At 40.8% G+C, this 25,664-nt stretch overlaps 1 protein-coding gene across 1 annotated transcript in view; it reads right to left on the bottom strand.

The window, feature by feature from the left end:
- grm8a (glutamate receptor, metabotropic 8a) overlaps positions 1-25,664 on the bottom strand; it is a 406,688-nt gene that overhangs the window by 170,901 nt on the left and 210,123 nt on the right. The window lies entirely within an intron of this gene.

The following is a 25,664-nucleotide window of genomic DNA, read 5'->3' as shown; positions in this document are numbered from 1 at the left end:
AGAGACCTGATCAGGCATGCACTGTCTGCCGTAGAGAGAGGGAGACAGACAGAGGAGGGAGGGGTGAGATGGATGGATATATGGGAAAGAGTAGTAGAAATGCAAGGACAAAGCCAGGAAGGGGAAGTAAAGAGAGACATGGAGAGAGAAGGAAGAGAGGGAAGCTGTGGGATGGGGCAAGTGAGGAAAAAAGAAGATGAGAGTCACTTGTGGAGACACTGATCAAGTGAGAACTAGAGCGAGAGAACTGAAAGGCCGGCTCCACACTGATTGAGGCAGTGCTGGTAACTACAGCCTGATCAGAACGTAGAACAGAGAGAAAGTAAAGCTGCTTTGGTAACTCTGCAGTGGATGCACACTATGGACAGCCAGTTTCTGAAATCACAGTAGAGGTGTAGTTTTGCTTAGAGTAATGTTTGATCCACCACTGTTGGTTTCGTTTTCATTCATGAACAACAACTAGGGCTGCACAATTAATCGCAATTTGTTTTTCGAAATCGCAGTATGGAATAGTGCAATATCCAAATCACAAGGGGGGGCCCCAATATTTGTTAAAGGCAAAATATGTGTCAACCTATTCTGAATTAAGTATTGTGGTGCTGCAGAGACGTCCCAGCCTACAAATCGTATGCGACAGACTAAATCCTCGCAAAAATCACACAATAATCATTTTAATTGAAATATTTTTCAATGAGAATGAAACATAATCGTTCCCTCCAATATCGTGAATCATATCACAATCGCAATATCAGTTAAAATAATCGCAATTAGATAGTTTCCTCATATCGTGCAGCCCTAACAAGGACAAGTTTCTGCAACGTCCCATGGTACATTTGTGACATACAGTATAGATGATTGAAAAAGTAAAAGTATATGCTTCACATTAGTCTTGTTCAACAATAGAATCTCAATAGAAAGCTACCTAACAACATCACAAATCAGTTATCAATAAAATGTATGGTAGCTGCATATGCATACATAGACACATACATCGAATACCAACTTGATAACTGCAGCTATAGAAACGTAGCAGGGCCAGATGTACGTACATTTACGAATTTAGCGTTGTCAGCGCCATGGCCAACCCGCAGAAAGCGCACGCTTTCATACTTCAGCTCATGTCGTATTTACCAAACCTACAGTTCATTTGTTAATCAGCGTCTTTCTCCGCCCACTATACCGTAAATTGCTTGCATCTTTCTATCATGGACCAGACACCAAGTCAGTTGAAACAGCGAAAAAAAAAGATTTAGCGATAAAGTTGATCTGCTTGTTTATGAGGTAACAGCTTGATGCGTGTTATTTCGGCATTAGTGGTGGGGAAATGTATGTATTGACTAGTGCTCTGTAGCAAAGCATTTAGTACTTGTACTATGATTCGGCTGAGTACAGACTGCGATATTCCCACTGCTGATGCTATGACTGTTTGAAATGATCCTGATGCCAATATTTGTAATGTAGCGAGGAGTTTAACAACTGCTGGAATGGAATGTGAACGCTGAGTCGGAGATTCGATGTCATCTTTGATTTCTTCCAGTAACTGTAATATTGCATGGCTGCTTAATCTGTAACGCTTAATGATTTTGTGTTCCATCAACTGAAAAAGTGTGATCCTTGTGGCAAAAATCTTTTCAGCTCGTCTCCTTGGCCTATGTCTTTGTCTTGCTCGGATTACTGCTGCCATTTCACCAGGAGGGATATGCGAGTAAACCCGCTTGCAGCTGGTTTACACCTGCTTTTAAGCTAGATGGTGTTTTAAGCCCCCAACGTCTCCTTCCAGGCAGCGTTGCGACCGTTGACTTCAAGGCACCGAACCCTAACCTTAACCATTGCCTAATCCTAGTGCCTTACAGGCAGCGCTGACTGGAAGGAGACGTTGGGGGCTTAAAACACTGATAAACTGCTTTTAAGAGGCGGAGAATTTTCACCGCAAAATACATAATTAGGCGCACTTTACGCTTCTCCTCCCATCTCTTTATGGGAAACTCCCACTTTCCCCTTCACCCTTCCATGAATATGCATGTCACGGAAAAGCGCAATTTGACATTTTCAGTCCCCGAGACAGGCAGCCTGCGCTTTTACCTCAGTGCGGCTTGTTTGTACATACCTCGCCATGCTTTTATGCGCAAGTTGCGAAACAAATATGCCTGAAGTGGGCGCAAAAGCGTTAGTGCATCTGGCCCTCAGTGGGTGAGGTTGGAACAAAATATCGGTCAGGGTGCGCTCAATTTAAATTTTTAAATTTGGTTATTTAATTCAGAATTCATTGTTGGCTGTAAATTGTGTAAATATGCCTCTAGAATGGGTTTAATTTTGAGAACACATTAGGCCATTTGTGAAAAAATGAGAATTGGAAAGGGCCATTACACAAATAAATTGGATATGACCTCAGGATTCTCAATCACAAGAAGCAGCCATGAGCTGCCCTGGTATGATTGTCTTTAACTAGACTATTATGTTCTCCAAATGAAGTAAGGAATATTTGAAAATTCTGGCTGCAGTAACACATCCTTTAGTCCTCAAAAAAACCTGACCAGACCTCTCAACTCTGACCTCAAAAAGAGCTCATCGGCAAATGGGATTTAGGCCTTCAACAACGATACAATAAATCCAATTTACTTTTTTAAAGGGGTGATTGAATGCAAAACTGATTTTACCTTGTCATAGTTGAATAACGACAGTTTAGTGGGTAACTAGGACATACATAGAACCTCAAAATCCCATTGACACCTCTTTCATCTGCAAATCTCACAATTTGAAACTGCCTCTGAAAATGGGCAAATCTCAACGAACCGCCGAGTTGACGTCAACTCGGTGGCTCCTCCTCAATTCCTCTCTCTTTGTCACGCCCAAACATTTACATAGGCTACACCACTGATCTGAGGTCAGCTTAGTCTTCACGCAGATCTCAGAAATTGTATACATTGTTCATGTTCATGTTCCTTCACAGACCCCGGCCTGCTGTGAGGTAGATGGAGCTCCATCACGGCTGGCAGCCCACGGCACTCCATACCCGCGCAAAATCACAGTTTTTTGGGTTAATGGACTACCAAACGCCGCTGCCCTGACAGAGCTCCAGGGCCTGCAGCTCCCCTCTTCCTGCTAAATGGCCGGTGTGTGTGTGAGTGAGAGCGGTCAGCGAGCTTGTTACGCCAGCAATCTCTTACCACAGGTTCCAGTTAATCTTATAATGTGTGTAATTATAATGTGTTGAGTTATTTAAACTAACGATCGGGGAAATAAATGCCTCTTGTCCGCGAGTCTCATTGATAGAGCCTGCGGCTGGATGGAGCTCTATCAATGAGAGCTAGCTAGCCTCCTCTTAGAATTCCTCTGAAATTAATAAAAATGCATTAAATTGAAATCGGACACCATTGTTAGCTTTATAAGACCTTGGGGTAGATGTTTATATAAGTGGCGTGACGAAATTCAAACTGTAAACATAGCTACTCTAGTTATGCAGGCAGCTGGCAGCCAGCCAGCTCCACGGAGCCCCGAGTATTCCAGTAGTCCAGTACCCAGGGAAACGGTGACTTTCACTGGGTATGGAGGTTTCCGCTTTCTCGTCAGACTGTGTGGAGCTCCTAGCTAAAGTCCGACACGTCTTACCAAATTTGCAATTGGCCATCAATTTTCATAAAACGGCCCATATTTGAGCTTTATATAGTTGATTTCTCACTTAAAAAAGTCTCAGAAGTGAATTTAATAACGAAATAGCCCGACAAACAATGTATAACTTTGCAGTGTCTGAAAGATGAGACCTGCTGTCTCGTCTCCAATGTGTTTCTATGGGGTTCGCTCAAACCAATCAGCGCGCAGCTCATCTAAATATTCATGAGCATACCATATTTGGAAAAAAGGCTCTTGTTCCAAATAGAGCCATATTCACAGGGTAGTTAAGGGCCTAATACAATAGCATTCGGGCAATTTTCAGCCCAAACAATGTTACATACCCTATTAGGAGACCTTAAGGAACAGTGTAAAATACCCTATTCTCCACACACACACACACACACACACACACACACACACAGGTATAGGCGTGTTGCATTAACTGCATATAGGCCTTTCATTTAAATTAAAGGGTATGCAGACCAACCAGTATGTATAAGCTTCACAAATTACTCACACAATCGCACAGTTTTTTCTTCCCTGGATGACATTCCGATGGAAGCATCATTGAGTGGGTTGGCCAGGGGTTATGAGCTCTGCCTGCAGCTCCCCTGCAGGCTCTGATAGCAGTTTACACTCCACTGCTGACTTTCACCTCAACCACAAGATCGCACACAAACACACATACATGCACACAAAACAGCGCACTAACATAGGACTGAATTTTGCAGTTGTTTGAAACAGATCACCAATTAAGCAAGAGGGGGAAAAAAGATCATGAGAGAGATGCAAGAAGGAATTTGTGGGCTCTATTATTACTTCGCCACGTTGTTTCTTTTTCATATTTCCTGCCAACAAATTGCACTCAATTGAATTGTACGGATACAGGGATCAGTGAGTGGCTGTATCAGAGAGGAACAGATGGAGAGTGTTTTCAGTAAAAGAGAGACAGGAAAGAAACTGAGATAGTGAAGAAATTTTTTTTTAAAGAGTCAAAGAAGAGCGACAATGGAATAACATGAAAATGTGAGGAAAAGAGAGATTCCCTTAAGCAGTGAACTTCCTCTTATCAAAACAGCAGCAAGGCTGCTGATAGCCGCTTCCATTACATCTAGCCTTTGGTCCAAAGCTGTGGCTTCCAGCTGTTAATTACACAAAGACACACATACATACAAACACACTGAAGACTGAAACTGTCCTCATCCACCTTGCTGGCCTCAGCTGATATCGGCTGAAAACGTGTGCATCAGGAGATCGCTCTATTATCCCAAAAGTCACACTCAGAACGTAGGCGATTAGCTACGGATGGCTGCATACAATGTGTTCCCTTAAGGTTTAAAACATTTACAGACGGAGACTCTCTGGTCCGTGATAGGAAGAGATTTAGAAAGAGGAACAGAGGGGTAGCGTGATGGCCAATGTGCTTTTGACACCTGGGGAGAGAAAAGGGATAGGAGAAAGAGGATGAAGAGGAAAAAATACAAACAGGAGAAGAATGAATACTAGATTCTGTGGACAAATACTTGGTTGCTTACTTTCCTCAGGTTAAAGAAAGGGATGCTTTTGCTAAATTGTTGGTCAGTGTCAGATATTGCCCAAGTCGACTTGCAGTAGCTGTGCTCATAATGGAGGAGTTTGTATTCCCCTCTAGGGTACTCATTTCATTTTGTGTTGAAAAGAAAACTGCTCAGTTAAGGATTTTCATCTACTGGACACCTTGTTATTTTTCAATTAGTGCTTAAAGGATAGGCCCACTGTTGTTCAGCCCAGACTTTATTACAATGTTGATTACCATCATTTATAACCGCCGACTGCCGCACAACCTCACTGATAGCTGCATTCTTTTTCCGGAAAAAAACGTATTTCTTATTATAAATATTTGCAAAAAATAATGTTGGGTTACTTTTCATTCTTAGCGTACTGTATCACAACCACTAAAGGAGTGTTGGTCTCCTCAGAACCAGTAGGCCACACACAACTGAATCTACCCAGTCATATAGTGTTGCTTTTAATCTGGATATAGTTTGAGCAATAGGCGGAATTTACAATAATTTAAACAATAATCAAAACTGTCCAGTGCAACCCACCCAAAAAAACTATTTTAAATTCCTTTACATAAAGACATTTGCACTATAACTTGATGCAGAAAAATGCACAAAATGTTGCAGCAAAATGTACCAGAATGCAGACAATGAAGTGTTTGATATGCTCAAAATTTCAATTTGGCTCAAAAGTGGAGATCTCACCACCATGAGTTGCAGCGCATATAGCCATAGTTTAAGCCACTCCCACAGTGTTAGTGTAGTTGATGCTCCCACACAATTTAGACAGAGGTGGCTGTTTTGGTTGGTTGCCAGCGCAACAGCAGGATGCAGTGGATGAGCTGAACGTAGTCAGGTTCATGCTTGGACGGATGAGGAAGAGAAGTATTTAGGTGTCAATGAGGTGCAAGCCTCTTCAGTCATCACATCTGTTGTAAGTTACTCTTTGACTGTTCAAGTCCTCATCACCTCTGAACTACCAAATGCCCAAACCAGTTGCAAATGTAGAGGTATATTTGGCTAGATCAATTGGTATGTTATGATTAGTTTCCAAAATAAAATCATAACTTATGCCATTGTTTGTTATCAAATCCAGAACAATGGAGACAGAACAATATGAGCAGGCAGAATACATTCTAAAACATGAAATTCAAATTGTCTGAGAGGGGAGACATTTAGAGGCAAATAGTCTGTATCTGACCAGAGTCTGTAGGTGGAATGTGTCTGATTTGAAGTCCTGGTTACTGCAGCAGATGTGTTATGTTAGGAGTTTTGTAGTCCTTTACTACATTTCGAACTTGCATCCTGTCGCTGTTTTTTATTCATGGCATAGAGGTGGATGTGAGACGTCAGTTTTGTAGATGCGGCAGCAAGGAGAAAGCAGGACTTATGGGCCTGAAGTTAATACATTTTCCGCAGTGCAATATGAGCATCATCTGTTCTGGCAGCGAACATTGCCATTTAATTGAAGTAGCTAATGCTGAATAGCTGTAAAAGAATGTAATTCTGGGGAGACATGGATGACCCTAAGAGATAGACAGCTTGATAGGTCACCCATCAAGGAGTTAAGTTTAGAGAGGGCAGTCTTCTCTTCACAGAAGAGAGCTGAGGCATGACAGCTAACATTGAAGGCTATTCTTGGTTGGCTTGGCTGTGCTATAAATGACACTGTGATATAGAAAGTACAGCTTAGGAACACTGCATCATAAGCCAAGTAACTAAATTAGACTACACAGAAGGGAGAGACGCATGACATGTACACATTAAACTGAGTCCTAAAACATATGTTGTATAAATGAAGAACGGCATTTTTTTTCTCTGCACATTATGTGGCTTCCTCTCTTCCTAAAATAAAAGAGTGCTATGCGCCTTTCACCAACACGACTTAGATTTCACAGCATCTACAGTCCCTGCCAAAAAATGACAGTGGCGTAACAATGTAGTTTAATCACTGCTTTTGAAATGAAGTTATTGATTTGGACTAAGGCATGATGTAGCAAAATCCACTTGAAGCTGTCTGAATAGTTGCATGTCCACTCACAGATGACTGTGTCCTCATATAAATATGAATCAGATTATGCATGGGTTATAAGAATACACACACACAGAGTCAACAAACCAGAGTCAACATCGGTCGAGCTTTTCTTGACTAGAGCGTGACTAGAGTCCGTGTCTTTTAAGTTTTCATGAGATGCTTGTGGATTTAAATCCGCAGCTACAGCAAAAGCTACTGATGCCCATCTGTAATGCCCAGTAATTCAAATCATAGTACACACACACACACACACACACACACACACACACACACACACACACACACACAGGCCTCTCATGCTTGATGAACCAAGGCATTGACATTTCTAAGTCATTACATTGCTTCTCTGATTATTGCAACTCGTTTTATGTACCACGGAGCGAGTAAAAGGGGGGTGAAATCAAAGAGCTCTGGCCTGCAACTTGGCCAACATAGCCAACAGCAGAGAAAGGGGCAGATAGAAAGATGCAGAAAGAGAGGAAGAAAGAGAGACACCGATGGTGTGAATATGAAAGACATATGAGTAAGTGGGACAGAGAATTAACAAGAGAAAGTAAGACAGGAAGCAGGAAAACTGGATGTTTGGGTAAAATAATGATCGGTTGACAGGAAGTGGAGGTTGACAAGAGATGAAGAGAAACACAAAGTGATGACAAAACAGTGCAGAAGGGCAGTGATTGAACTCATGTCGTTTTTGATACAATGGAAGGTTTTACCACAGGACACTTAGACGAAAGCTCACACATGTTCAAATTAACACTGCCAAAAACGTAACTGTGTTCAACCAAGCAACTAGGTTTTTGGTGTGTGTTGCCAGGTGGCTGAGTAGATGCTTGTTGTTACTAGGCAATTGCTGTGCACAGTGTCGCATTTGTGATGAAGTATTTAAAGCACAATTACATGTAGAAGCATTTAATTGTTGATAAAAGCGTTGATATATTACGGTAAAACCTCACTGGGAATCCCTGCAACCTTTGAAACATTTCACACATAACCTTTGTACTGCTGTCCCAGTTAATAGACAGGGACACACCTTATACTACAGAGAAAGTCATTTTTTCAGACATTAGGATTGATTGGAGGAAATGGATTGAAGTTCATAGTGGAAGAACATCTGCCCTTCACTTGGGACACTGTGGCACCAAATAGCTGTGCATTTGCATTAAGTTAAACTCATGAACTGTCGCGGAGTCAATGGGATCTCTCACCAGATGTCACTCCGCTTTCCTTTTGTCTCCCAGCTCTCATTTGAAATAAATGACTGCTGGAATGTTTTGTTTCATGTCCCAAGTCAGTGAACGGTCAGAGAGAAAAAAAAAAGAGATTGGGAATAAGAAAAAATAGAGGGGTGAGAAAGCATTGTGCATGACATCTTTCATTCCCAAAGATGTCTTGCATCTTTCCATCGCTCCATCCTTTCCTTGTAATCTCCCCTCATCTCTGCCCTTACTATCTCTGAGTGGTTGGCACTCTACACTGCACTCCAAACTACCCTGAATGTCTTTCTGAAATGTGTTCCTGTCCTCACCCCTCCTTTTAAATATCTTTCTCTTCTGTTGCCTCTTACTCTTTTGATTTGATCTTTTTTGCTTTACCAACCTCCTTTCTCTGTTTATCTACTGTCTCGCGTTTCATTTTTTCTTTCCCTCCATCTCAGCTCTGCTCATTTAACATGCTACCGTCTCTGCTTGTTGATAATGAGTTAAGGTGCCTGTCCTCGTGAGCGAACCTTCAAACGTGCAAAGTGACTTTAAAGGCAGCCAGAGGGTCCTAAACTAACTTCACAGTGCAATTTAGAGTCAAAACCTGCTCTGTCTCTGTGTGTCTAACTGACACCTCCTGTTTCTGTGCACTCACACCATGGGACCACTCATCATTTTAATCACCTGAGCCATGGGAGGGTGAGGAGATTTTATTTTTATTTATTTAATTAATAAAAAAATGGGAGCATGACCAAACCAGTTCCTACCGCTTCTGATTGTGATAAAAAAAAAATTGATTTCCTGAACTTCAAAGTGCTTGTTATTACAACTACTTAAATGAAACGGTGAATAAAGTAAAAGCTAACTTTGGCCAATATGTTTTATTGTCGAAAAAAGACTTAATCCACAACTATTTAAGGACTTTAATTTGGATCAATAATAATAATAATAATAATAATAATATATTAGTGTTGTCAGTTAAACGCGTTATTAACAGCGTTAACACAAACCCATTTTAACGGCATCAATTTTTTTATCGCGAGATTAACGTTCTTTTTGGCCTAGCAAAATTTGTAGTTTTTTTCACATGCTGTTGCAACAACTAGTAACATTAGAAAAACGACAACACCACACCGGATCTAGCTAGACCGGAAACAAAACAACAGGCACACCGCACACACTTGTTTGGACTTGCGAGCCGGCCAAAGAGTAGTAGGCTAACGTTACGTTTTGAGTGGATGGCGAGCGCCAGACGCCAAAATGGATGCCAATAAGATTCTGAATGGAAAGTTTACTTTTAAAAAGTTGCCAAATGGTTCCATTGACAAGAACAAAATGATCTGTGTATTTTGTTGTTGTGAACTGAGCTATCGTCGCAGCACATCCAGTCTGAAATACCACTTGATGGCCAAGCACACAGCAGATGCGAATTCTCCGCCCCCTCATCAAAGCCGTTACATTGTGTGAGAGATTATTTGCTCCAAGTGAGAATGTTAGTGTGAAATTGAACACTACAGTATGCCAATGTTGTTTTCAATTAAAAAAAAAACATTTGCACAAAGCAAGCCGATCCACTTTTTCATGTTGATAATAATTGGACAAAAAGAAATCAAGGGACATTTAGAATAGATAAAAATGTGTGATTAATTGCGAGTTAACTATGACAACGTGATTAATCACGATTCAATATTTTAATCGTTTGACAGCACTAATATATATATATCATATATATATATACACACATCACTAGATTATCACACACACACTGAAACATGCGTTTTTTACTTTTTACACTAAAGTCCTGGTCACACCAACATTTATCATGGCGACATTTTGCAGTGTCAAGTTCAACTTTAAGTTCAAGCTGTGTTGCGCCATTCAGTTTGATTTAGTCTATTAGTTTAATTTCCCTGGTTCTTTTCTCCTGACCAACCTTCAATATGCAGTAAAATGTATCAGCACTCAGTCATAAGCTCAGGATTCATACGCATTTTAACCAATACTTTTCCATGACCTTTTGGCAAATTTCCATGACTATGTATTCCGTCAGTCGACATTATACAATAAGAATAAAAATCTGTGTTAAAGTTTACCCTCAGAGGTTTAACAATAAAATGAATGACAATTGATGTGGTTCATAGTGGGATTCGTAATATCGCGCCCCGAATAGAACGGTGAGGTTAGGACGACGTGAAATACATTTATTAATCACATATTATTATGCTGTGTTAAAAAAAAATAATCCATGACTTTTCCAAAACTTTCTGGGTCTTTTTATGTTTCCAAAACCTTTCCAGGCCTGGAATTTGTATTTTTTAAATTCCATAACTTTTCCAGGTTTTTTCAAAACGTATGAACCCTGTAAGCTGCTAAGCAACACAGCCATATAAAGAACAACAGACTTTCAAAAACTGAAGTCTTTACATTTAGTCACACCAGTTCTACAATTTAGGTCTTAGTGATTACTTTCCTCTGAAAATACTGAGATAAGATACATAATATAAAATAATAAAAGTTGTATCTTCCATAAAGGATAGCACAGAAGAAAGTGTAATAACTTGAGCACTTCTTTCTGTCGATATTTCTGTTCAAGATATCGCACTGCAAGTATGTAATATACAGTCAGGTCCATAAATATTGGGACATCGACACAATTCTAATCTTTTTGGCTCTATACACCACCACAATGGAGTTGAAATGAAACGAACAAAATGTGCTTTAACTGCAGACTTTCAGCTTTAATTTGAGGGTATTTACATCCAAATCAGGTGAACGGTGTAGGAATTACAACAGTTTGTATATGTGCCTCCCACTTTCTAAGGGACCAAAAGTAATGGGACAATTGGCTGCTCAGCTGTTCCATGGCCAGGTGTGTGTTATTCCCTCATTATCCCATTTACAAGGAGCAGATAAAAGGTCCAGAGTTCATTTCAAGTGTGCTATTTGCATTTGGAATCTGTTGCTCTTTGGAATATGAGATCCAAAGAGCTGTCACTATCAGTGAAGCAAGCCATCATTAGGCTGAAAAATCTAAACAAACCCATCAGAGAGATAGCAAAAACATTAGGTGTGGCCAAATCAACTGTTTGGAACATTCTTAAAAAGAAAGAACGCACCGGTGAGCTCAGCAACACCAAAAGACCCGGAAGACCACGGAAAACAACTGTGGTGGATGACCAAAGAATACTTTCCCTGGTGAAGAAAACACCCTTCACAACAGTTGGCCAGATCAAGAACACTCTCCAGGAGGTAGGTGTATGTGTATCAAAGTCAACAATCAAGAGAAGACTTCACCAGAGTGAATACAGAGGGTTCACTACAAGATGTAAACCATTGGTGAGCCTCAAAAACAGGAAGGCCAGATTAGAGTTTTCCAAACAACATCTAAAAAAGCCTTCACATTTCTGGAACAACATCCTATGGACAGATGAGACAAAGATCAACTTGTACCAGAGTGATGGGAAGAGAAGAGTATGGAGAAGGAAAGGAACTGCTCATGATCCAAAGCATACCACCTCATCAGTGAAGTATGGTGGTGGTAGTGTCATGGCGTGGGCATGTATGGCTGCCAATGGAACTGGTTCTCTTGTATTTATTGATGATGTGACTGCTGACAAAAGCAGCAGGATGAATTCTGAAGTGTTTCGAGCAATATTATCTGCTCATATTCAGCCAAATGCTTCAGAACTCATTGGACGGTGCTTCACAGTGCAGATGGACAATGACCCGAAGCATACTGCGAAAGCAACCAAAGAGTTTTTTAAAGGGAAAGAAGTGGAATGTTATGCAATGGCCAAGTCAATCACCTGACCTGAATCCGATTGAGCATGCATTTCACTTGCTGAAGACAAAACTGAAGGGAAAATGCCCCAAGAACAAGCAGGAACTGAAGACAGTTGCAGTAGAGGCCTGGCAGAGCATCACCAGGGATAAAACCCAGCGTCTGGTGATATCTATGCGTTCCAGACTTCAGGCTGTAATTGATTGCAAAGGATTTGCAACCAAGTATTAAAAAGTGAAAGTTTGATTTATGATTGTTAATCTGTCCCATTACTTTTGGTCCCTTAAAAAGTGGGAGGCACATATACAAACTGTTGTAATTCCTACACCGTTCACCTGATTTGGATGTAAATACCCTCAAATTAAAGCTGAAAGTCTGCAGTTAAAGCACATCTTGTTCGTTTCATTTCAACTCCATTGTGGTGGTGTATAGAGCCAAAAAGATTAGAATTGTGTCGATGTCCCAATATTTATGGACCTGACTGTATTCAATCCATATATCATAGGCTGAGTAAAAAGTTTATTTACACTGAGTCCAGCTACTTCCAACAGATGTTGGACCAAAATAACCTAAAAACCATCAGTTCATGGCCACAATGGAAAGCAACACAAGACAAAAGTTACACCAATTACAGTAAGTGTTTAATTCAAAGCACCAACTGTGGCAGTTGAGAAGGGTAACTTTTTAAAGGTCAGAGGAGTAGGTGCTTTTCTTCAATTTTGATGCATGAAAAAGTTACTTTTGTAGCTTTTAAGTCTCTTTCTCAATATGCTTTTTACCCAGAGCTTGTTAAATCCCCATGTTGCACTTCTCCACACACCCATCACAAACATTTTTCCAACATGGTGCTGTGATGAAAAACTGTTTAAGAAAAAGCTCTGACACAGGACTCTGTGCCACGATATTTTAACTTTGTGTCAGTGCAGCTTAATTGGGCCCAAGCGTGGTCACTGTTCTCCAGAAGTGCCTACAAAACAGCATTTAGAGACATTTGTTTCCCCTCCATCTATACTGGTCTAAGGTCAGTATGCGTGTCATAACAGAGTGGACAGGGTATTTCATTAAATAATGTTACATCTGTGTTTGCTCTGTAACAGCTTGTTAGTGTATCCCCTATTGACTTACACATTGTATGAGCATCGACCAGTCTCAAGTCAAACAAGTTTTGAGTTGTGCGTAAAGGTTTCATAGTTATGCATCCTGTGAGGGTGACTCTCTCTCTCTCTCTCTCTAACTGGCATGACTGTAGTCCCACTGTGCACAGCTAAAGCCAATTAAAAATCTCCAGCAAGGTCTAACATGGAGCATCATGAGTCAGCAGAGTGCTTCCAAAGTTGGAGGAGAAAAAACACAGGAGTTAAATGTATGTCAGCACTCATGTCACGGATGTTAGATGTGTCTGTTTCTGCGGCTTGGCATTATGCAATCTTGACCGAAATTGAGCTACAAATTATACAAAACGTTTTACCGCAGTACTACTCGTCGCACTACCTAGTCCCCAAACCTCTTTTGTTATTCTAATGAAATGAATTAAAAAGATAAATAAATCAAGGTAATAAAATCATGGCCTTTATTTGGTGACTTTAACACATTAGTGGTTCCGTATTTCTCCACTTCTCTCAATTATTACTTGGTTCAAAAGAGTCCTGTTTGTAAATTCCACCGCCTGGTAAAGGAAATGTCACAAGTTCCCCTTGCCTCACAAAGTCAACATATTGTTGCCTTAGTTTCCTGATGATGCAGAGATTACTTTTCAAAGAAATAGTGTATTTGTGTAGCCCAGGCTAATTATTGCTAATTGTGAAGACAAAAACATGTAGTAGTGATAACTGAACCATGCAATGTTAATAGTTAATCCGCAGCCAACTATGAAACCAGAGTCAACATCAGTCAATCTTTTCTTTACTAGAGAGTGACTAGAGTCCATGTCATTTAAGGTTTCATGAGATGCTTGTGGATTTACATCCACAGCTACTGCAAAAGCTACTGATGCCCATCTGTGTACAGAAATTCAAATCATAGTGTACACACACACACACACACACACACACACACACACACACACACAGGCTACACAGTGTGTGTGTGTGTGTGTGTGTGTGTGTGTAAGAGAGAGAGAGAGATGGTGAATGTGTCAGACAGATAATGTGAATGGGAGGCCTTGAGAGACACAAAGTGCAAAGGTCTGTATGAATAGCAGCTTCAGTGACTGAACCTGTAGATTCATACTGTTCAGAACATGCGGCTCTGTCCTTCCATTATGAAACTGCAGAATTCAGTCTGTTCCTAAGCTGGGTTTAGGCTGTACTGCATACCTCTTTGTTTCACTCTATACCTACTAATGTAGACCAAGGTCATCATGTCGATGTCTAGAAAAACAGATTTCCATGAAAATGTCAAATTGTAAGCAGAGATTTTCTTTTGGATGAACAAGAACGGCTAGTCTTGTATTTGCAAATCAAGACTTGCATGATCTACCATCTCTCAGCAGCTCCTTCATGTGTATACAAGCATAACTAGCAACTATATGCATCTGTGCAAGCAACTGGTGCTCACATAATGACATAATACCATAAACACACATGCTGTGGAAAAAAGAAGCAGACACACACTCGCTCACACGCATTAAAAAAAGAGTGTAGCAGCAGGGTGGTTGATTCTTCCCTCTGTTGGAAGCAGAAGATAACAAGCTGACCATATTTAAGACATCTGGAGAACAGGAGAGGTGGCTCACATGGAGAAAGAAAGAGAAGTATAGAGAAAGAAAGAAGAAACAAGAAAGATGGTCTGCTGTCCATGGTGTCAGGCAAAGGAATGATGATGCAGACACAGAGAGAGATCGCTGAAGAGAGGATGTACCCTGTGGTTAGGGCTTTACAACAAGCAGAGAGAGGCAGAGGGACGGACGGACGGACGGACACACACACACACACACACACACACAGACCCATGTACTGTTTACACTCTCACTACACATAAGAATGAAACAAAAGTTATCACATACAAACTACTAATAGCATGCTCTTTTATCCAGTGGCTTAAATGGTGCACAACACTTAATGAGGGACAACAGTCAAATACTCCATCAACATGAAAATAATACATTTGGAAGCATGAACTGGAATAACACTTTGTTGACCAGACTGTTTATTCCTGATTCACCCAAATGCTTGCTGACACTTGAGTCTGACAGAGCTTAAAAATCCCCAAGCCAAGTATTTCCTCACCATTGCCAGCAACGGGATGTCAGGTTATTGCATCTGCACAGCAACAGCTTGAAAGGCAACAAACTCTGAATTTCTGTCAGGATCAGCAGGATGAGCAATGCAGCACTAATTAAACTTGGGCATCTGAATGGCTTCATTTATCAGTTTTCCAATGTTTTAATTTTGCCTAAATTACTATTCCCATGGTTAATTAATATGGTATGATTTCTTTAAATTCTTGTCGGTTTGCTTCACATACTTTACAGTTTGTTCTGTTAAATTGATTGATGAAGAATATAAAAAATGTATATCTTCAAAAGTTAAATGGCACCAAAAAGACAAAACTATTTAATCAGCTGCAGTATCCGTGGTGAAGCCTTTTATTATCTTCATATTATTTTTTGTCATGAAGGGTGTCTCTTTACAGTTTGACATATGCCGGAATGAAGAAATGACAGCTGTGGTGAATGTGAAAAATAAGCAGAATAAACAGCAGCATATGTGAGGTTTGTTATTTTGTGTTGTTACAGAGATGTAAGGTTGATGGCGATGACTTGCATTGGGAATGTGTGCACAACTTTGAATTGATACTGTTCTTTGCCTATCTCTGTTGCTCCCTTGAGGAGAGTTTCTGAGAGTATGTGTGCATGCATGTAAGTGCTCTTAAAAGTATGTATTTGTGAACGTGTGTGTATGCATACATTGTGTGTGTGTGTGTGTGTGTGTGTGTGTGTGTGTGTGTGTGTGTGTGTGAGAGAGAGAGAGACTGTGCCAGCGTCTCTGTGAGAGGTCCCCCTTGGGTGACCCCACATCCTTCAACATCACACTGTTTGATGTCAGGATCTGACACTTGCTGTCTGTCTCTCCCCCATTTTCAGCCAAACGACCAAATCCCACCAGAACCCTGCAAAACATTGCAGAATCCATTGCTTCAAAACTTCACACACACCGCCTGCTCCAGATAATGACCCCAAGGATTGGTAAATTCTGTTAGGATAAAGACGACATGACGTCTAAATCCAGCAGAGGAAAGAAACGTTGAGAACGTCAGAAGAGACTGCTCTCTGTCCATGTTCCGCTGATCCCACCCCGTGTGTGGCTACTGTAGGAGTTATAAAAGTTTCCTGGTATTGTACCTTGCCTGCAAAAATAATGCTCAATACGTTTTTTTTTGTTTTTTTTTATGTCAACTCATACCGAGAAAGTTTGCATTTTGAGTTCAAACCTTTCTTATTTAATTTGAACCAAACTTGCTCCCTAACCTTAACCAAAGATAGTATAATCAATCATTATACTTTATATTACAAGCTAAATATAAATAAATAATACATCACACAATACAATTAATGGTGCAGGAATTGTATACTTGCCAAATGTGTAATCTGCATTTCAAATATAGGACTTAATTGCACAGCTCATACGGTTCCTTCTATTATGTCTTATTAATAAGCCTTGTGGCTCAGTACTGGTACTCACATGATGAAAGAAGCAACCGACTGCTCTAATTTATGGTCCACTTTTCCCCCAAGCATCCCATGCATACTCTATGTTTCTATTTAAATGTTCACACTGGTTTCAATAATACTGTCTGTGGGTGATGTTGCATTCAAAGCTGTGCACTTATAAATGTGATGAGAGGCTTTGTATAGTACTTCCATCAATCTTGTGATCACAATGATTACTCTAACGCAAATTTAACCAATCACAACATTATTTTCAACAGCTTGCAACTGTGTCTAATTCCCATGAAATACCCCACAAAATGGTTAAATTGAAAGAATTATAGTACATTTTACAAATCATCACATCTTTCCTGCTTTGGGAGCAGTGCTCTGCCTAGGAGAAAACACACAACCTGATAGGTTTAATTCAGGGCAATTTGCCTCTTTAGGGTGCATAAATCCTTATGGACGGTCTGTGCAGACTATAGTCTATTGACTGTTAACATTTAACTAATATAGCAGACACTGCTCAAGTAATTGAAATACTGAATAAAGGTTTGTTTAACTTTGTACTTCACATGTTTATTGGGAATTCCATATCTCTTCTCTAACTTTTGGGAAAAGTTCAGAAGTTATTCAATTAGCTGGCAGCATTTAAATAACATTTATAGCTATTTAACCAATTACCTTTTTTGTCTACAGTATTTTGCATATTATTAAAGATGTCTAGCTTTTTACTTTAACTTAAACATAGTAGATATGGTAATGTGGACTGTTGAAAACACAGTGTCAGTCATACTGTACTGTATCATAGTGAATGCAAACAATGTTTAAGTGAATGTTGTGTTTAACTGTCTAGGTTTATATATTTTCTAGACACTGATACAATCTGCAGCTGAATCATCCACTGGCCAGTCAAAGTACACATGGAAAAAAAAATGTAGTCTTACAATAAACCCTGCAATGAGATCTTCCCAAGCCACCTGTAGCATCATGTTTGGGACAGCTGTGTGTGTACTGTATGTGCGTGTGACAGAGAGTCGATTGTGATGTTTATGACCCGAGCTTTGGCCATCTGTCCAATTCTTAAACGATTTAGACATTTCTCTGATTCCCTTTTCCATCTTCATAATGCTTTCTTCCTCTTTGTATCACCCTCAGTTTTCAATTTTACTCTTCATCTTTGAGCTACATGTATCTCTCTCTCTCTCTCTCTAATATTAGCATGTCTCTCTTCCTCTGTATTAGCATTGGCTGGTTGTGTAAATCCCACCCTGACTTGGCTCTCCCTTTCTGCTCACTTTGCACTCCCACACTCTGATTCATTCCTCTTTTGCTGCCGTTTTGCCTTGAATGTTTACTCTAACTCCCTTTTTCTATCTTCATCCTCCATCCCTATTTTTTATTTTTGTTGCCACCCTTTCAGCCCCCTCTCTCATCGTCCCGCTTTTATATGGCCTCCCTGTCTCTCTCATCCTCTTTCTCTTTCAGCCTCCTCAGATTGCTGTAGATTAATTGCCGACGGTTACTCCCGCTGAGGATCTGGGCGGTCACTGGTTCTCCACCGAGACCACAGTCGCGGCCATAAATCTGTCTGTGGACGGTGAGCCGCAACACTGTGTGTATATGTGTGTGCGCTGTGAGAGGCAGCAGTGGATGTGTGTGGCAGGTGCCGCAGATTGTCTGTGTTCTTTATATACACCTGAGGACCAAACACAATCACAGGGAGAGAAAAAAAAAGAGAAACGTTACCCAAAGAAAGGCTATTTGCCATTTTTCACTGCTTAAAGGGGCCATTTTGAGGTTAGGACACTTGGGTCTTGCTTTAGTCTAAGGTTAGACAGCAGTGTGTGTGTGTGTGTGTGTGTGTGTGTGTGTGTGTGTGTGTGTGTGTGTGTGTGTGTGTAAGAGAGAGAGAGATGGTGAATGTGTCAGACAGATAATGTGAATGGGAGGCCTTGAGAGACACAAAGTGCAAAGGTCTGTATGAATAGCAGCTTCAGTGACTGAACCTGTAGATTCATACTGTTCAGAACATGCGGCTCTGTCCTTCCATTATGAAACTGCAGAATTCAGTCTGTTCCCAAGCTGGGTTTAGGCTGTACTGCATACCTCTTCAGGGCTCCAGACTGCGACCAAATGGTCGCATTTTGCGACCAAATGGTCGCATTTTGCGACCAAAATTTAAGAGTGTGCGACTGAATTTTACATCCAGTCAAACATGTGCGACCAGTAAATTTGCCCCCTTTTTTACACGTTAAACGTCGAAATTTCGGTACCTGAGAGCGCGTAAGCTCAAGCTTATCTGTCCTCTCTGAAAACTGACAGAGAGCGGAGCTCTGACACAAACACACACACTCGCACACACACATGCATAGCTGCGGACGGTGCAAACTACGTCGGCTCTGCAGTTTTGTTGAAGTCACAGTGAGTCACGGAAATGCCGATAAAGTGGTTTCAAGTGTGGTTACAGTTTTTCAAAACTTCACGCAGACAGCGCTTGCTGCGATATGATATTAATGGCGAGGCGAAAGCAGTCGCGGTGCTGTTGACGTTACACTTCCTAAGCAGGCACAACAGTGATTTCTGTTGGTACCGATATTGGTTCAGTAGTAGCCTAAACAATGCATGTTTCATTTTAAGTTGAATTCATTGTAATTGTAGACTAGAGCTGGTGTGTGTATATATATATATATAATTTTTTTTTTCATGACAGCGATGGTGCTGTCGATTAACCTATGTTGCATCTTCAAAAGAGACAATGAATTTGAAACAGCACATTGTAATTTCTGCATCTATTATCAAAGTATTTATTAGTAATACAGAGGAAATTTGTAGAAATGTGAATATTTGGTTAGCATGTTGATTTACGGTGTGTGCCCCTAACTTTTCTGGTTGCGCCCCTAAAATTTTCAGTTGGGGGCCAATGTGCTCCTAGTGAAAAAAAATTGTCTGGAGCCCTGCTCTTTGTTTCACTCTATTCCTACTAATGTAGACCAAGGTCATCATGTCGATGTCTAGAAAAACAGATTTCCATAAAAATGTCAAATTTTAGATAAAGAGATTTTCTTTTGGATGGACAAGAACGGCTAGTCTTGTATTTGCAAATCAAGACTTGCATGATCTACCATCTCGCAGCAGCTCCTTCATGGGTATACAAGCATAACTAGCAAACAAAAACTATATGCACACACGCATAAAACACAGTGTAGCAGCAGGGTGGTTGATTCTTCCCTCTGTTGGAAGCAGAAGATAACAAGCTGACCATATTTAAGACATCTGGAGAACAGGAGAGGTGGCTCACATGGAGAAAGAAAGAGAAGTATAGAGAAAGAAAGAAGAAACAAGAAAGATGGTCTGCTGTCCATGGTGTCAGGCAAAGGAATGATGATGCAGACACAGAGAGAGATCGCTGAAGAGAGGATGTACCCTGTGGTTAGGGCTTTACAACAAGCAGAGAGAGGCAGAGGGAAACACACACAAACGTACACACACACACACACACACACACACACACACACACACACACGCGCCTTTCCCATTTCTGCAGGGTGCGGCAGAAGCTGTTTGGAGCCAGCAGCCTCTGCATGGTAGCATGACCTATTTCAAAACAATACTTCCCTTGTTGGTGATGGTTAAGAATCCCTCTCTCCCTCTTTCTTGTTTTATCTCTCACATTCTTATTCCGTGTCTCACTGTCTCCCTGCATCTCCCTATCTCTCGCTGAAACTTTCTCTTTCAATTCTCATCTCTCCCTCCCTTTGTGTTTCTCCTCCCCTCTTCCTCCGCCCGCTGTGATTCAGAGCCGTGTTGCGTATGCAGAGGCGTTTGAGGGACAGGACGTGAGGGGAGGAATGAGAGGAAGGGTGTTAAGACGAGGAGAAAGCAGAAACACAAGGAGTATATGAGAAGAGGTTGTGGTAGGGACTGAATACATGTACACAAGTACATGAGAGGGAAAGACAATCAAGTGGCAGTGAGTGGTGAGGACAGAAGAAGATGATGTGGCAGAATCTCATTCTGCATTTGTCAGCAAATGATGAACATAAAGTAATTCTAAATATACACATACCAAGCGAGTATACCAAGATGGCTAGCTCTCCATGGTTTTTATTCAACCCAAAAGCTAGGAAGGAATGTTGGATTGCTTTAGGTGGAAGGTTATGCATTATAACCCTTGTTGTATGAGCACAGACTGTACCTTCTAACAGGCTCTATAGGCTTACTGACTACTGTGCTGATCACACTGTACCACACAGAAAGATCCAGCCCTTCTTCCAGTCAATGCAGGTTTTCACAAAAAAAAACAAGGGATCAGAAATATATCATATCAAGAAATATGACATTGGTGAAATAGCCCTGGACAAAACACTGAATGAACGCCAGAAACAGACAACATCTGCTGTGAACACTGACTGGGAAAGGGTAAAAGCTAATTTACAAGAAATCGCAAGACAAGATGCGTCTCATGGAACAGATATGCTTCTTTTATAATCAATCCAGCTGTCTACACAGGCGGTGTGACGCTTCGTCTGCAACCCGACGTGTATTTTTATGCTTCAAGTCTATTTTCTTCCGTTTTACGGACATAACTACAGAGATTGTGTGTAAGTCTATTGATCGTACACAAATACTGACAATACTGAAGAATGATTAGGCAGAGCATGATGGCCATTTGATGACAAAGTTAACCATAATGTGAGTCATGTTGTCATCTAACCTCCAACCTCCATCCCCCTACGCCCATTCAGAAACCAAACCTATGCCCTTGGTAGAGCTCTCCTCATTAAAGCCCCATCAGCGAGTCACATCATCACCTGTTTATTCCTTCGACTCGGCTCTCTCCTCCCTCTCTTTTGCTCTCTCTGTTAGCCAGCCAGCTGCCACACACTCCAGAGGATATTCCAATTAGAAACAACATACACAGATGCACAAATGTGCACTGGTGGATATTCCAATTAAATACAACACACCAGCGCCAATGCACGAGAAGTCGCTGGTGGACATTCTAATTAGCCGAATAAACATGGCACAGACGCCGGCTTCAGCACATCTGATAACATATACCATGCACACACAGATATGAAGCTTAGTGTAAGTTCAGCCAAGAAGACTATCATCAAACTATTATGTTACTCACTAATTCTCATTCCCCTCCTTTCTCTCCCTCTGCTTCGGCTTTTCCTTTTCAGCTGATTAGGGGTGTTTACTCTTTTAGTTAAACCAACCAGATTTTAGCCACAAGCTCTATCAGCCAATCACATCGTTGCTGTCAATATTTAAATGTTCTCCTCTCTGATGCTGTGAGCTCTCATTTCAGCATGAATCGTCGCAAACCTTCTCCCCACATAGTATGCATATAGTTTGTATGCGCATGAACACACCCTAAAGGTACCATGACACATCAGCACCTACAAATGGTCCCAAACACATACCTCGACTCACACGACATACAACTTAAAGATAGAGAAGCTTCCAGCTGTCATACAGTCACCTGTTTGAAACCCATGACTGGATTAAACCTGTCTGGGGAAAGTGAATCAGTAATGTTGTCTTTATTGGGTTATAATTGTAATTAAACCCACCGGATCATATTTGCGTAAATGTGATGCGTAAAACTTTACTGAGTCACTTAAAACTTCCTGCATCAATTACTCCAAAATTCCCTGGCATCTTGTGGGGAAATAAATGAGAGTGAGCAAAGAAAAGACAGTATGAAATAAGCACCAAGAGTATGATTTCCCTGATGTGTGATTAAACTGGATCACTTTGATGTCAGCTTTTTGCCATGCGACAGAGGGGGGCACCCGCCTTGAAAGGAAAATGGGCTGAGACGCAAGGAAATGGAGAAATGAAAATTGCCTGACTGACACAACAAAATAGGGAGAGACTATGAGAGTCTTCTCTTTATTGGGGAAGACCTTGAACCTTCAGCGGACATAAAGGTAGTCAGCATTTATGTAGGATGATACAATTGGACTGACATTTGAGAGTGTGTAGATGGACTCTTTCAAGGACACACTTTGCTTTGGAACTGTACATTGACTTGATTGATTTCCTTCCTAAAAAGCTTGAGGTTTGTGGTTACATTTGTATCTCTACAGTGTATGTGTGTGTTTATGTGCACATTATGTTACACTTGAAACCTGTGAATGAAACAGTGCTATTTATGTGTTCATCGCCATGCCTGTGTGTCTGTTTACTGCTTATTTATCTACTATATGTGTGTGCATTTACAGTGTTCATTGTGATGTATACCCTGTGGCATCTGCAATCAATGACCTGCCTTGAATCTCAATGAGTGTATGAAGGGTTTTATTGTTAAATCTAGAATAGTCACACTATCAAAAAATGGAATCAATAAACTGCATGCAAGTAAACACAATGGTTTACTGTGTGTGTACTGTAATGTTATGAACCAGATAAGCTGTTTGAGTGTTTGTATGGTTATAGGCTTTCACACAATCAATCATTCACATACAGTCAGGTCCATAAATATTGGGACATCGACACAATTCTAATCTTTTTGGCTCTATACACCACCACAATGGAGTTGAAATGAAACAAACAAGATGTGCTTTAACTGCAGACTTTCAGCTTTAATTTGAGGGTATTTACATCCAAATCAGGTGAACAGTGTAGGAATTACAACAGTTTGTATATGTGCCTCCCACTTTTTAAGGGACCAAAAGTAATGGGACAATTGGCTGCTCAGCTGTTCCATGGCCAGGTATGTGTTATTCCCTCATTACCCCATTTACAAGGAGCAGATAAAAGGTCCAGAGTTCATTTCAAGTGTGCTATTTGCATTTGGAATCTGTTGCTGTCAACTCTCAATATGAGATCCAAAGAGCTGTCACTATCAGTGAAGCAAGCCATCATTAGGCTGAAAAATCTAAACAAACCCATCAGAGAGATAGCAAAAACATTAGGTGTGGCCAAATCAACTGTTTGGAACATTCTTAAAAAGAAAGAACGCACCGGTGAGCTCAGCAACACCAAAAGACCCGGAAGACCACGGAAAACAACTGTGGTGGATGACCGAAGAATACTTTCCCTGGTGAAGAAAACACCCTTCACAACAGTTGGCCAGATCGAGAACACTCTCCAGGAGGTAGGTGTATGTGTGTCAAAGTCAACAATCAAGAGAAGACTTCACCAGAGTGAATACAGAGGGTTCACTACAAGATGTAAACCATTGGTGAGCCTCAAAAACAGGAAGGCCAGATTAGAGTTTGCTAAACAACATCTAAAAAAGCCTTCACATTTCTGGAACAACATCCTATGGACAGATGAGACAAAGATCAACTTGTACCAGAGTGATGGGAAGAGAAGAGTATGGAGAAGGAAAGGAACTGCTCATGATCCAAAGCATACCACCTCATCAGTGAAGTATGGTGGTGGTAGTGTCATGGCGTGGGCATGTATGGCTGCCAATGGAACTGGTTCTCTTGTATTTATTGATGATGTGACTGCTGACAAAAGCAGCAGGATGAATTATGAAGTGTTTCGGGCAATATTATCTGCTCATATTCAGCCAAATGCTTCAGAACTCATTGGACGGCACTTCACAGTGCAGATGGACAATGACCCGAAGCATACTGAGAAAGCAACCAAAGAGTTTTTTAAGGGAAAGAAGTGGAATGTTATGCAATGGCCAAGTCAATCACCTGACCTGAATCCGATTGAGCATGCATTTCACTTGCTGAAGACAAAACTGAAGGGAAAATGCCCCAAGAACAAGCAGGAACTGCAGACAGTTGCAGTAGAGGCCTGGCAGAGCATCACCAGGGATGAAACCCAGCGTCTGGTGATGTCTATGCGTTCCAGACTTCAGGCTGTAATTGATTGCAAAGGATTTGCAACCAAGTATTAAAAAGTGAAAGTTTGATTTATGATTGTTAATCTGTCCCATTACTTTTGGTCCCTTAAAAAGTGGGAGGCACATATACAAACTGTTGTAATTCCTACACCGTTCACCTGATTTGGATGTAAATACCCTCAAATTAAAGCTGAAAGTCTGCAGTTAAAGCACATCTTGTTCGTTTCATTTCAACTCCATTGTGGTGGTGTATAGAGCCAAAAAGATTAGAATTGTGTCGATGTCCCAATATTTATGGACCTGACTGTACCTGATTGTTTCCCTAAGGCAGTGGCTCCCGACATTTTTTTGCTTACAATCCCTTAATCCAGCGATAGCTAATTGTGACCCCTCATCACAGGTTATGGCCATAGTGTGAACATGAGCTGTTAAACCAAAATATGATTTGTCCTTCTAATATCGTTTCATTTGAAGGACTTCGTCCGTGGAGGTGAAAACATCAAGCACTTCAACAGGGGAAAATACTTCTTTCTAATTACTTTGTGTGCCCCAAAGATTTATCTTGGGACATCCTATGGGGTCCCAGCCCTGCAGGTTGGGAACCACTGCCCCAAGGAATACAAGTATGTTCTTCTCTCTATTTGTCGTCTGTGTATGTGTACATAGAATGACTTCAAATATCCAATAAAACACAATATACATGCAGATAATGCACTGTGCGTCCATAATGAAACCATTGTTCATTACATGAAGCCTGAACCCTGTAAAGGCTGCCCACACACACAACCTTCACTGTGTGATAGTTACATCTCACTCACATCACAGAGCCATCAATAATTGACTAAAGGTAAGAGGAATAGGCTTGACAGTACAGCTCTCTAAAAGCCTGGACCATGGCATGGATCCAGTCAATCAGCCAGACAGAAAATCCTCTTGTACTCATGAAGGATTGTCAGGAGATTTTGGACTCTAAGCCATTAGTATATAGCTACAATTGAAAAACATCTCTCAGTGCCAAAGAGA

Source organism: Sander vitreus, chromosome 23 (genome assembly GCF_031162955.1).
Source record: "Sander vitreus isolate 19-12246 chromosome 23, sanVit1, whole genome shotgun sequence".
Lineage (NCBI taxonomy): Eukaryota > Metazoa > Chordata > Actinopteri > Perciformes > Percidae > Sander > Sander vitreus.
The sequence above is the reverse complement of the archived record's forward strand: the minus strand, read 5'-3'. Positions and strand labels throughout refer to the sequence as shown.